Here is a 10,382-nt window from a genome sequence, read left to right as displayed (position 1 = left end):
GAGCTAGTCATGCCATTAACTTTGATATTAGACTTAAAAATCAGTTACACAAACACACACTGAGACTGTATTTCACCTACACACACACAAACCAGCCAACCAACCAAAATTTCACTACAGAAGCAACCTAGAGGAAAAACCCCTGTTGTGAAACTAGCCAACTCATGCATCCTAATTAATTAAGCAATCAAAACATTTCCCTGGTTGGAAAACTAAAAAGTGGGAAATTATTCTTAAAATGCAGCTGCTTTTTCACACACACACGTTTCTTTTATATGAACACCAACTTATGATTTGCTATTTAACATTTTTACTCTGATGAGACAAATTTTTCTATGTTTGCAGGTCCCCAATACCCCAATAATGTAAAAAGGGATTTTTTAAATAAATAAATTCAATACATCAAAATAAACAATGACAGGGATGTACTGCTTCAGTTTGTGAGCCAGTCAGGTAAAAAAAATTCATTGCATTCATTCATGTTTTATCTTATTCACCCAAAAATGAAAATTCTGTCATCATTTACTCACCTTCGTGTTGCTCTTACATACATTTACTTTTTCTGCTGATCTCAAGAGAAGAATTTTGAAGAGCAGTTTTGGTTACCAAGGACAAAAAAACAAAACAATCAGACATCTCTCAGAATATCTTCATGTACAACAAAAGAATGAAAGTCATACAGGTTTGGAACGACATGAGGGTGAGTAAAATATGACAGAATTTTCAGTTTAGGGTGAACTATCCCTTTAACATAAGTAATGTAATACTTTTATGGAGAATGGCTGAAGCGTGTTAGCGCATTAAAATCAGTTTAAAGGGGTACTATTATGCTTTTTCACTTTTTCAACTTTAGTTAATCTGTAATGTTGCTGTTTGAGCATAAAAAAGATCTGCAAAGTTACAAAGCTCAAAGTCCACTTCAAAAGGAGATATTTTATTTAACAGAAATCACTTTTCAAAAACTACAACAAATGACTCGTTTGGACTACAATGCATATTTTCCGGGATTTGTGATATCACAAATATTGACGAATGGGACGAGACCTGGTTGAGCTGCACTAGAGAAGGCAACGAGTGTTATCACTATGTCAGAGACACGCTAGCTTTCCCAAGGCAGATGAACTTAGAGTGGTTACAATCATCCGGGTTTAAATCACACTCAAATTTATTTGATATTGACGCAATATTTACACTGAAGCTCGCAGGCGGCTATGGTAAGGGGCATGACATTTCCCGACCAGGGCTGAGGGCTGCCAATCACAACACACACTGGCCCAGCTAACCAATCACAGCACATTTCATATTTCAGAAGGCGGGCCTTCGTTTGATACAGGAACTATTCGAGCCGTTCATGCCAGACTGGGGAGAGAGGTGTTGTAATAATGTAAAATATGTGAAAACTAATGTGTTTTTCAAACAATCTAATATGAGAGCCTGTTCTAGTATACCTCCAAAACAAAATCAAGACTTTGTAAAAGAGCATAATAGGACCCCTTTAAGGTTCAAAAGCATCAACCTAATACCATTTTTAAATCTATTAAAACTTGTCTCACAAGAACAACAGGGTTAAGCTTTGAATTCCTTTCATCCACAGGGAAAAATATATGGAGGACAAAAACAAAGACAGGATAGAGAGAATAAATGAGTGCATGTGTTATTTATGTGAGCTGCTTGGAAATGCTGCTTATCCGCTTGCGATACTATAAAGGGGAATGTGGGTTCCAGAACACACTGAATAAGATTTGTTGGGGGCAGAAAGCGGGGGAGACACATAGAAGGGTTTTAATGCTAAATTGAGTTAGATAGGGACCGGCCTGTCGGAGAATGCACCCAGGATGATGAATTATATATGAAGTTAATCTCAGCATGTCTTACAACCCTTGATGGCTGCCTGGGGGAGAAATAAGCAAAGTGTGGCGGCAGTGGACAAGCCTGACACATTTTCAGCCTCTCTGCTTCACACTCTGCATCCGCAACACTGGCAGGGCAGGCAACGGCGTCTAATGAACAGGGACAGGGATGGATGGCCGACCTGCACACACTGTGGGAGATGGCAAGCCTGTGATATTCATCTATGATGAACATGTGGGGTGGGTTTGTGTAAAGGAGAGGAGTTTTGATCATGTGTGGTCTGCATCTGCCCTGACATGCTACATTTTAAAACACAAGCTTCCCACCCACAATGAAGTTCCATTACTTTCACAGTCCACAATTACTGGATAGGAATTTACTATAAAATAATTCACAAAGAGAAATTTATAGCCAAAGAAAAAGAGAACATTGAGAATCAGAAGCTGGACATTATCAAAATGTTTATATAATTTATTTATATTTCTTTAAATGTAAATAATGTAAAAAAAATTATCATATTTACTATCATTCAAAAGTTTTTAAAGATTTTTTAATGTTTTCGAAAGAAGTCTCTTATGCTTTTATTTGATCAAAAATACATCAAAAATATAATATTGTGAAATATTGCATTGTAAAATAACTATTTTCTTTTTTAAATATATTTAAAAATATATTTGCACGTTTGATCAATCCTTACTGACCCCAAGCGTTTGAGCAGTAGCATAATTTTTTTAATATTTGTTTACTTAATATTTTTATTATCTTGTAATTATTATATTTCGCTAAATGTGAAAGCTTCTACTAAGAAAATAATCACAAACACTAAGGTAATTTTCAGTACAATCAATAACTACACTGTAAATAAAACAAAGATTATTGGCGTTTTTACAAGTAAATACTATTTCAGTTTTTATACTTCAAAATTTCACGTTTAATTCAATGTGTTACTTGCCATTTCTTTGTAACCGTTTGTGAACTTAACTAGCCATTTCTGATTGAAAATGGTTTCTACGCCAAATCAGGAGCAAGATGGTAAAGTGTAAAAACTAGAGGAAATTAAAAATAAATAATAAACAAATAAATTCCCTTACATTTGCAGGCTCATATAAGAAAACTGCATTAAAATTAAACTATTAACATCGAAACAATTTATTTCTAGCAACTCAGAATCAAAGAAAGAACTAGAAACGCAAGCTTTTTGACCCGTGCAAAGTCACTGCACTCTTGACAGTATTTATAACAGGGAGATCTACCACATATTAATGGCATCTAACTCTTTAATCAACAGCAGATATACACACACATACATACAGACCTCTGATTTACAGTGGTGAAACCTCAATGAGAGTGAAGGGCATCATCATGTGCACTCTGTGATATACATGTACCAGTGCACGTGAAGCGGTTTAACCGTGACACATGGAGCCACGACAACACCATCCAAGTGTGTGCGTGTGAATTTATGACATTCCGTGATGACTGAACGCACCTTCTTCCCTTGTCGTCAATCAGCGAGTTTTATGAGTGATATCTCATATCTCATGATATCCCAGACTGGCAGTGTCACAGTAAATTGGCGGGTCAGCGCTCACAGAGTTGAGGGCTGCTGAAGGGGAAACAGTGCACCAAGAGCCGAGTATCCCATGCTCTCGGGCCACAACAAAGAGAATCTCATAAAAGTGTAGGAGGCATGTGGTGTTGTTCAGGTGGAAAGTAGTAACTCAGCATGGGCTGTCACTGTTAACCCAGAAGTAGTAGGGCAGCCATAAATTCACTTTGTTATAAACGAATAAATTAATGTGAAGAAGATGTGACATTTTCATTGGGGGAGGTTTCATTGGAGTGGACTGCGGTTATGTCTCTTTTACAGGGCAGAAGATTCTGGACCACATGTGAAACATAGGGAGTTAAGAGATTTGGCTTTTTACAGAGACACTTTAGGAAAACAGAGTACGATGATAATGTACTTGTAAAATTTAGAACATTGGTCTTCAACAGGGAGTCAAGTTACAATATAAGTTAAATAAAATACAGTCAAAGCTAAAGGTAAAAATATAAATGTGTCATTGTACCTCCCACATTAAATGTAACAAGTAATTTAAAGAACTATATGACTCAGTATATCAATAATGATTATTTTAACGGCCTTGCAAACTAAACATTAGAAAGTATATAAATACTGGAAAAGGCTGAAGACTCACGATTTAGAACATTAATGAGTGAAATATTTACACTACTGAAAATAGTTACTAAAAATGGCTAACTATTACAGCTACATAAGATGGTAATGTTTTTTAAATAGTTTTATGTATGCTATATTTATATATATATATATAATAAAAAAAATTATAAATAATGCAATTTATAATTCAATCAGGATAAATCAATAAAAGAAAAATTAGGGTTTTTAAATGAATGAAAATTTAAATCTGAATAATGTTTCAAAAAACATAGCGCCTTGCAACATGATGAAAATGAATATGAAAAAACAATATGAACTGGAAAAATATAAACTCCACACACTACTCAAGTTTGCATCATCAGTGTTGAGGAAGGTTAACTGACCAAAATGTTTTTGTGATTTTTCTAATCTGAATTAGGTTACAACATCAACTTGAATTGAAAAATGTACGCAAATATATATACTCTACATTATATAACTGATTTGAAGACAGTGCTGAACTAGATATGCTGTATGCTCTTAAAAAATAGCATTTTGTACCAAGAAAACAGTACAATTCAGTACAAAAATGTAAGAAATTTAATTAAACATGAAATTTGGAAGTAGAGGGACTGAAACAGTATTTTCTTTTAAAACATAATAATCAAAAATCATTTTTACAGTGTATATGCAATATCTGTCATAGTTAACAGAGTCAACACCAGCAGCTCTTGACACTGTAGAAAACTGTGTGGAGGTGACCCTCATGTCTGCCTCTTACTGTGCACTGCAGGCTGCGTCAATCAGTCGTAAAGTTACACAAAGGAACTTCAGTGCTTTTTAATCTTTTACAGAATCTTTTTGTCTGTTTGTGAGTGGCAGCACATGTGAAAGATTCTGCTGCGTATGGACAGGTGAAGTACCATCAAAGTAAAGCTGCACAAAAACTCTTAGAGGGCATATGCAAAATAAGTTCTAGTTCATCTACATGCGAATGCAAGCCTGAAATATTTCATATGTTTATTCCACGTGACATCAAGGCACTGGGGTATAATCATATATTCTATATGTGATGCCATGGACAGTATACTGATACAAAACACAAAGCACAAACCTTTTCCCATTCAATGAAACACAGTTAAAGGAATATTCTGGGTTTAGTTAAGCTCAGTTGACAGTATTTGTAGAATAAAATTGACTATACCACAAAAATTAATTTCCAATTTTCCTTCCTTTTCTTAAAGAAAGGCCAAAATCTGGGTTACAATGAGACACTTACATTAGAAGTGAATGGAGTCAATCCATAAACATTAAAATATGTTTCAACAGTATAGCCACCAGATATGAACATATTGCAGAAAAGGAGAGTGTGTACAGGGAAGAGCAAAAATATACTTAAGTGCCTTGGCGATTTCGTTGCTCGCTGAAGTCGGCTGTGTTCAGATGGCTTTTGTGTGGGGGGAAAATAAGTTTGAACCTTTTAATTGATTTAAAGAACAACTCAAATAATTCACAAGTTTTAACAAGAATTAATGTAAATGTTTTCATAAAATGATAAGCTTCACATTTCTGCTTTTAACTCCTACTTACTTTCATTGTACAGTAAGCGTTCATGGTATCCTCAATTTTTTATTTTAAGGAAAACAAATATATTATAAATTAATTTGTGTGCGTGTGTGTGTATATATATCAATTTTTTTTGTTGCTGTTGTTTTTTTTAGTGGTAATCAACAAAAAATAATCACAAATACTGTTAAGAAAGTTTTAACTGTTCCAAACCCAGAATATTTCTTTTAAACACCCAAGAACACATGATGTTCTACTACAAATAGCCTCCACACATTCAAACATCAATGCTTCATCAGAATAATCCAATAATAAACTATCTGCACTTTAAAACCACCCCTCCAAGAGTCCGTTTTTATGGTATGGCTCTATTTGTGAATAATGTGGGGTCTTAACAAGCACCTTGCATAATGCAAAAAGTCAGAGATTAACCAGCGCTGTCAACATCAACATCGTGTTCTAAACAAACGACAACTGTGTCGCTCATGAGTACACGTTCTCCTCCTGTGGTACACGGGAGCCCAACAGTGTATCGAAGCGCTTTTGCCTGGCTGCTACAAGTCCTATGTATCCCAGGCTTTTAATGAGTCCAGGAGGAGTGCGGTGAGTAATGAGCAACTGGGTGTTTGATGAACAGCAGGGTAATTCTGTAAGCCGCCACGTCGAGGCCCAGAGGAATTGAGAGTGGGGCACAGCTGAGACTGTCGGCAGCCGCTGACAGGCCCTAAGGTTGATTAAAGTTGACCTTGATCGTAAAGTGAGGAAGAGGGAGAGAGAAAGAAAGGGAGAGAAGCACCGTGTGTGGCTGCAACCCCAGCTGGCTGTCCGGCAATCACCAGAAAACAGCGGCTGTTGCGCGAGGAAAAGAAAGAGGTGCAGTAGAGGATGTAGAGATAGGATGCAGGTTAGCAACATTGTGTTACCGTCTGCGTGTGACCTTAGAGCGTTGTCGAGAGACAACCGGAATGATTTGGAAACACATGATAGAGGTGGAAAAGAGAGGACAGAAAAGGAGAGTGTGTACAGGGAAGAGCAAAAATATACTTAAGTGCCTTGGCGATTTCGTTGCTCGCTGAAGTCGGCTGTGTTCAGATGGCTTTTGTGTGGGGGGAAAATAAGTTTGAACCTTTTAATTGATTTAAAGAACAACTCAAATAATTCACAAGTTTTAACAAGAATTAATGTAAATGTTTTCATAAAATGATAAGCTTCACATTTCTGCTTTTAACTCCTACTTACTTTCATTGTACAGTACTTTGTTATTCATTGAGGAGAAATGCCCAGCTGACTGACTGATGAATCGGCTGAGATCATTAAGTGTGAATAAATGCCTGTGATGAACACAAAATGAGCTTGACAGTTAACCTTGATGTAGATTTCTCATATGTAAATATACAAAGTTGGTGGAAAAAAGCACTATAACATCCTGTGAGGAGAAATAAAGTATACTTTTGAAGGCCAAGACGTAAATATGAGCCTTTAATTCCCATTGCATAAGCTACACTATCATTCTAAAGTTTGGGAGCTGTACAATTTTTCAATGTTTTTGAAAGTATCTTATGCTTACCAAGGCTGCATTTATTCATCAAAAATACAGTAAAAACACAATATTGTGAAATATAATAACAATTCAAAGTATTCTGTATTTAACTGTAAATAAAGTAACTCTATTTTACTATATTTTAAAATGTAATTTATTCCAAAACTGAATTTTCAGCAGCCATTACTCTAGTCTTCAGTGTCACATGATCCTTCAGAAATCATTCTAATATGCTGATTTAGCCCTTAGCATAATATACAGTCATTAATATACCTTGACACTGATCAGGTGTACTGCTTTAAAATGGCATTTTCCAAGATGCAAATGCATTCTGTATTTCAAATCTTTCAGATCTGAGTAATTAAGTGCAATTAACTACAAGCAGTCTTAAATTCCTAGCTCTCTCTCTCTATCTACATCTTCTTTTTTTCTACCTTTCTTAACAAACACCACTTTAAGTTGTTCAGGCACTGATAAGCTAAGCCGTTTCCCAGGGACTCGCTGTGGCACTGAATAAGTCTGGTTCCAATACATCCCCTGCCTAGCCAATCAATCACTGGCAAGCACTGCAAACTAATCATTTATTGATGGCACGGCACAGCCATGAATTTCTAATAGCATTTGTCTTATTTAACAGTCCAGATCAAACAGAGAAAATCCAAACATGCTGGAAGGGAAGGTTTAGAAAAAAATAGTTAATTCCTGAGCATATCCTTCTTTTTGGCAGCCAACCGACAGATATTGATGGAGAGGGCTGCCGAATAAGAGAGGAGGGCAAGGTGGCGGCAGAAAGTGAGTTTGTGTGGGTGTGTGTGTGTGTTTGTGTTAGGGAGCCAGTGCGCACATTACAAATCTGAATTTCATGGAGCGTTTCATATCAGATCAGGGCATCTAGGTGAAATGTTTCTCTCCCTTGGGGTGATGAGAAGTAGATTTATAGATTTACTTTTTTTCCCACTTCATCAATGTGCACTGACTATGTGCACTAACAGAGCTTCAGGGTTTGCGGCAAAACAATCCCATCATTGCATGAGAGCAAACAGCACTGAACACGTTGATGTTTGTTAAAGAAACAAACCCGCTGACACTCAAAATAAAAATTGTCATTATTTACACACCTTAATGTCGTACCAGATCCATATGTTTTGTCCTGTTGAAGACAATAGAATTTTTAATGCAGTTCTGGTCCATACAATGACAATTCATAGTTCACCTCACCATAAGTGTGATTGATAGACTGCTTGATTCAGAATGTCCTACATTTACAGCCTGTTGCGGCCACTGGAGTACACACCGTGCCACAGAGAGACACAAACGGTGACAGATAGAAGAGGAGAGATCATGCTAAAACAGCAGATATACTCAAGTATCGCATTACCTGTGGGGTCAGAGTTGGTTTGTTGGGCCTCTGTCGCCCCCTGCTGGTGAGCACTGGATAAACGGATCATCTGAGGACAGTATGTGGTGACAGTGGAGTCCAGCAGTTCTGCTGAGTTATAAAGAGTGACGTAATAATATTATGTGCAGCACACCATGTGGTTTATTTAGGCTTAAAATTAATTTCCAACTTACATGTAAGCCATATAACAGGACTTTTGAACATAAACATATCCAAAATTCAAAATATATATTCAGACACACTTTACTTTTTGGAAATTTTCTATTTTTTCTCTGAATGATTCCAACCAATATTAAAAATCACAAATTCTATGTCTTTAATATCTGAACTCTTTCCCACAAACAGCAATAAGATTAAAAAGCAAATGGAGACTTTTGCCTTTATCTTCTTAGATTGAGGAACAAAAACACGAAAATAATTTCATATTCATGTTTCAGACTCAACCATGTCTGATAATGTGCTCCGCTTTGACAAGATACAAAAGTGTTATTTTATAGTATCGAGATACGGTTTGTATAGTTGTTCATATTAATATTTTAATTTGTTTTCATTTTCATTTTAGTTTTAGTCACTATGTTGTTTTCCATCATTTTTAGTTGTTTTTATGTCTATATAGTATAGCCATATATGTATATTTATATTTTTTCAGTTTATGCACCAAGAGCTTGTAACACTCCAAAGAGAAAGGAAAAATTGAAATCACATCATATGACCCCTTTAAATAATTCAACTTATACTAAATAAAATAAATCTTTCAGTTCAACATATTTCTTATTCAGTTATTCTATAATCCATATTGGTCCAGTACTACAACAAGTGCCTCATCTGAGTCTCATTTTAGAGAAAATATCTGAGACAAAATTTGTTACTTAAATTAAACATTTATTATGAAACATCTTCTTTTTTTCTACCTTTCTTAACAAACACCACTTTAGGTTGTTCAGGCACTGATAAACTAAGCCATTCCCCAGCGACTCGCCATGGCATTGAATGAGTCTGGTTCCAATACATCCCCTGCCCAGCCAATCAATCACTGGCAAGCACTGCAAACTAATCATTTATTGATGGCACGGCACAGCCATGAATTTCTAATAGCATTTGTCTTATTTAACAGTCCAGATCAAACAGAGAAAATCCAAACATGCTGGAAGGGAAGGTTTAGAAAAAAATAGTTAATTCCTGAGCATATCCTTCTTTTTGGCAGCCAACCGACAGATATTGATGGAGAGGGCTGCCGAATAAGAGAGGAGGGCAAGGTGGCGGCAGAAAGTGAGTTTGTGTGGGTGTGTGTGTGTGTTTGTGTTAGGGAGCCAGTGCGCACATTACAAATCTGAATTTCATGGAGCGTTTCATATCAGATCAGGGCATCTAGGTGAAATGTTTCTCTCCCTTGGGGTGATGAGAAGTAGATTTATAGATTTACTTTTTTTCCCACTTCATCAATGTGCACTGACTATGTGCACTAACAGAGCTTCAGGGTTTGCGGCAAAACAATCCCATCATTGCATGAGAGCAAACAGCACTGAACACGTTGATGTTTGTTAAAGAAACAAACCCGCTGACACTCAAAATAAAAATTGTCATTATTTACACACCTTAATGTCGTACCAGATCCATATGTTTTGTCCTGTTGAAGACAATAGAATTTTTAATGCAGTTCTGGTCCATACAATGACAATTCATAGTTCACCTCACCATAAGTGTGATTGATAGACTGCTTGATTCAGAATGTCCTACATTTACAGCCTGTTGCGGCCACTGGAGTACACACCGTGCCACAGAGAGACACAAACGGTGACAGATAGAAGAGGAGAGATCATGCTAAAACAGCAGATATACTCAAGTATCGCATTACCTGTGGGGTC

This window comes from Sinocyclocheilus grahami, unplaced genomic scaffold (assembly GCF_001515645.1).
Source record: "Sinocyclocheilus grahami isolate Dianchi unplaced genomic scaffold, SAMN03320097.WGS_v1.1 scaffold15.1, whole genome shotgun sequence".
Classification (NCBI taxonomy): Eukaryota; Metazoa; Chordata; class Actinopteri; order Cypriniformes; family Cyprinidae; genus Sinocyclocheilus; species Sinocyclocheilus grahami.
This window is presented reverse-complemented; position numbering follows the sequence as displayed.